A 5,053-nucleotide genomic window follows, 5' to 3' on the forward strand; every position below is an offset into this window, starting at 1 on the left:
TGGAGGTAATCAGGGGTCGCAGCCTTACCCTCTAGACCCATTCTACCAGGGCCAAAGCTGCTACCACTATGTTAGCTCGCAGAGTTCCTGTCCTGAACATTTGCCAAGTGGCTACGTGGGAGTCACTACATACATTTACGAAGCACTAGTGTCTGTACAGCCAGGTTCGCAGAGAAGGGTCTTTTGGCTACTCTGTCCTGTAGTATTTTTTAGTCTAACCAAATTCCCTGACCCACCTCCTAATAGGTACTAGTTTAGTATCCATTTAAAAGGTGAGGAATTTACAATTAGAAGCCTCATTCAGAAGAACAAGTTAATGGCCTTCGGTAACGCTCTTTCAGATAGAGACTGATAGAGATAGAGAGATAGAGACTGATAGAGACTCTATCTAACCGAAAAATACTAACCAGCCTTTCCATACTCCCCATTCTGTTAATTGGACTCTACTCACTATTAAGATCCCAAGTTTAGGCACTTGTACACTAGTCAAAGCAAATTTGCTGCTGGGGCCCTGAATCTTATGGTACGGATGGATTCGAAAGCAAATGACATCAGTGTGTGGGAGTCGTACCTATATGAGCCCCACACCTCATTTCTAGACAGAAACGGTGTCTGTGTGGAGCCACAAAGCAACACCTACAGGCACATAGAGGTATTTCTCAAAAGTTTACGGATCCAGTTTGATGCCTGGGTAATATTCAAACAGTGGGGCATCTGCGGTTGGATAGAGTCTCTACTAGGAAGAGTGCTCCTTAAGGCAACTTTGTCATTTAGGAATCTGCAAACTGGTCAAAGCCAATTTGCTGGGAGGCTCTGTGCCAGAAGGCTCCGACAGCCTCAAAAGCAATTGACAGTGTGTGGGAGTGGGGCCTATATGGGAGTGGGATTTCGGCCTTGCGGAGCCACAGAGCGCCACCTACCAATGCACAGGGGTACAACTCAAAATGTTTACCAATCCAAGCGGATGCCTCTGGAATATTCAAAAGGAGAGGAATCTGTGATTAGATAGCCAACCAAAAAGAGCATTCCCACAACTGAGTGAATTGTTGTTTATTATTGCTTGCTTCTGATGGGGGCGACAGCAGATGATAAGAAGCCCCTTTGTGGCCACCATTGACCAAAATCATGGACCATTCCAAAACCGTGTCAACTATCTGCATAAATTGTAACACTCAATCCAATGGCTGTGCAGCATGCTCTTGTAATTGCAATCAATTTTGCCCTTTGTGCTGATGTTGCTCTTTACAAGTATGATGCTTCCACAATATATGCTATTGTACAAACTACATATACTTCTTGCAGAGTTTAATAATAATGTCTCAGACAAGATCTGGCCATACATGAACTAAGATCAGCCAATTTGAGTACATCTTACATACCCAGTCTTGGATTTAGTACACAATTCTGTCACATCAATGCAATCATGGTCACCTTCATCGATTTTGTCAGCAGCCTCCTTCCTGCCAATGGCAGAAAAGGTGCAGGATTAATTGTATTGCAGGATTTGATCGAAATGTTCTCTGCCAACAGAATAATCTGCTCATCCTGTAGCGATTCTTGGTATGAATGCTCTCAGTAGGAATGGACATTGTTATTCGTCATTTGGGAACCGCCGCACTACAACTCCCAGAAAGCCCTGGGTTCTGGTGGTTAGGAAGTTGCACATGGCTGCCTGCATATAAGCACCACCCATTGAAGAGGAAGGTGCTTGTCAATCATTCTCGATGCCTGACGAAGCCTTTCTTACAACCTTCGTGATCACTTCTGAGAAATTGCTGCGAGGACACTTTCCTTTCCGCTTTGGACACCTGAGGAATCGATGCGCGGACGCTTTCCTTCCCGCTTTGGACACCTGAGGAATCGCTGCGCGGACGCTTTCCTTCCCGCTTTGGAATTCCATAACTCGCTGAGCGAACGCCTCCTTTCCCGCTTCCAAGGTAGGATTGCTCTTGTTGATTCCACCCGGAGATAACGCGGCTGCGCTATCGAGTCTCCTGACCTCATTCTTAGGTCACCATTACATTTCCTGACACTCTCGTATTTGCAATCACTAAGTTTGGAAGAAGACTCCGTGCTTAATGACGAAACCCCTGTAATGATGTTAATTACAGGCTCCCAGAGGAACATTGTTCCTAACTAACTCGGAAGTACGCGGTATTCCATGTAAAGTATGGAACCTGTTCTAGCGCTGTGACTATAACAGCGGTAAACAGTATCCTGGTAATTAGTGATTCAGCCCCAGGACTCAAGGGCAGTTCAAAGACAAACATTGCTGGGCACCGAGTAAGTGCGGAACGGTTCTTGCCGAGTGTGAATGTGTCCTAGTTTTTGTTCTTTGTATACCAACTCTCCTTTCTATCTTTATAGTTACTTCTACGTCCAGAAGATTCCTACATCTTAGACCAGACCTAAGACCAGTGCCATACTGGCAGTGTTCTTTCTTATTTTGTCCCCTTCACTTTTCCCCGGGGTGTTGCCTGCCTAAGTCGTGTTTACCACACTGGGGGGGTTTGCATTTAAGGGAACTGGGAGGCTCCTCTTCAAGCTGTGGTCCCTGCTGGCTATTACAAAAAAGGTTAGTGGCTACTAACAATCTGGCAAAGACTTGACACATACATAGTCATGTGACTGTAAGGTGATGAGAACAGGTATGAGTCAGCAATGTCTCACCTGAATTTGGAACCAGGATAATAAATGTGTCACTAACTTCTCACTTTGTACCATTATCAAAGAAGTAGCCACAACGCTCTCCATGCACCCTGGGAGTATTGAGGCCACTCTATATAGTGCAGCAAAATAAACTATGGAGTGGGCTGTTCCACAACCCCCTTGCTAGATGATTTAATATAACAATTGTGCCAAGTCTACAGCCCTCTCTCATTTTAGCCATGACCTACAGATCACCAATGTATTGGACAAGCACTGAATCACAGGAAATTAGACTGCAGGGATAGATTGAAAGACCCTCTGTATACCCTTGAGTGATTCTACACCAAACCAGCATTCTATTGTGGAATCTGATTGTGTAAAGATATTGACTATCCTAATGAAGAGTTACTGAGTAAAATCTTTAACTCAAATCTACCACTAAAAACCATTTGACTTCCGTAGAAATCTGGAACAATATCACTGCAGGATTTTGTACCATGAGACATCAAGGAATCACTATGTCATACATTTTGTGCAAGTCCTGTACAATCCTCCATTTTCCACTAGGCTTCTTAATTTTCATGAGCTACCTAATACTTCTTTTAAAAAGCCTTGCTCAATAATTTTATTGTAAGGTAGTTTAGATGGGGCCCTTTTATTAATTTTAATTGTTAAATGAGTTTTTAGAATGTTTTATGGACAATTGTCTAAATAGACTTGTTTTCCACCTACCTACCAATAATTGTATTGTTAACAGGTGAAATCCCCGGCTTAATGAGTAAGCTTGATTGAGGAGTACTAAGAAACATTGCATTCAGTGACAGTGATATGCACTTTTGATAAATCCAATGTATTTTCCTGTAAAAACTCATACCTCCTTGTTCATCATATGTATTTAATCTGGAGGTACATTTCCTCTGTAAAACTTGGAAACATACTAACTCTTGTGATTTTGTCTTGAATTCAGGATCCTCATTATTTGAATACTGACACAATCGGTAAACAGTTATTCATGCAATTGAGGTTACGTAGTACGGTCTTGTCCTAACAGGTCAACTGGAGTGGCCTCACTGATTATAAATTCATGGTCCTTTACGATTGAACCAATTTTTACTGGAACATTAACTGATAACTTTCAGGTAGCTTGTTTATTTGAAATGCATGTATCATTGACTTCTTTTCCTAAGAGACATAGATGGGGAACCTCCACTCTCTAACCGTGGTGCGGGTTGCACCTTCATTGGTCAAAAATTATACTGGATGGCCATTCACTTCTCCGTCTATGAGAAGGCCATTCTGGTCTACATCTAGGACAGTACCAAACATGCCATACTCCTGCCTCCTCATGCACCATCATTGTTCCAAATTCGGTCCTGTGCAGGAGGCAAATTGTGGAAAATCATCATTAATCACTGAAAGCTTCTGCTGAAATCTAAAACTATGTTGGAATCCCTGCATATGATTCTGTTTTGGCTGTTGCTTAACTGATGCTGAAGGCGTATGCCCATTGAACTGTCTTGGATTATGCACGTATTGCGCACAACCTGGTAGGGTCGGCACAGTTGAATGTATCACCCCATTCTGCGCCATCTGATTTATAGTATACTCAATTTGGGGAATTCTTTGTGACTCACTCTGAAATCTATTTGGATTAAACCTACAATCCTGTTGCCAATGACCATTTTCCCGAAAATTATGGCATGGACCATTTCAAATTTGTGCATTATTAATATATTAATTGGGCACATTGATAGTAAAGCCTCTGCTCGAGGACCACCATTTCCACCTTGCCCATACTGCACGCCATATCCTTGTTGTTAGACCTGCCTTTTAATTACAGTGCGTTTATTCACAGACTTTTTGCTTTTGGGCCTCTTCTTTCTGACCTGTTTTTGTTGGTTTTATGACTCTGGACACTTTACCATTGCTGATCAGTGACAAAGTGCATATGCTTCCCCTGAAATTGGGTTTATTGATTGGCATTTCCCTGATTGGCTTATTTGAATTACTACTAAGTCCCTAGTACAGTGCACTGTGTGTGCCCAGGGCCTGTAAGTCCAGTACTGCTAGTGGGCCTGCAGGACTTATTGTGCAACCCACACAAGTGGCCTTTCAAAGGGTTCTGAGACCTGCCACTGCAGTGTCTTGTTGCAGTTTTTACTGCCATGTCGACCTGGCTAGTGCACCCACTTGCCAGGCTCTAAATTTCCCTTCTCTTACATGTAAGTCATCCCTATGGTAGGCCTAACGTACCCCTGTGGGCAGAGTGCAGTGTATGTAAAAGGTAAGGACTTGTACTGATGTTAGTGACATGTCCGGATAGTGAAATGCAGTGTATTTCGTTTTTCACTTTCGAAAGACTGTTTGTCACCTTAGGATAGAATGTGAGTTATTTATAACATCT

The sequence above is a fragment of the Lissotriton vulgaris genome, chromosome 2_1 (genome assembly GCF_964263255.1).
Source record: "Lissotriton vulgaris chromosome 2_1, aLisVul1.2, whole genome shotgun sequence".
NCBI classification, from domain to species: domain Eukaryota; kingdom Metazoa; phylum Chordata; class Amphibia; order Caudata; family Salamandridae; genus Lissotriton; species Lissotriton vulgaris.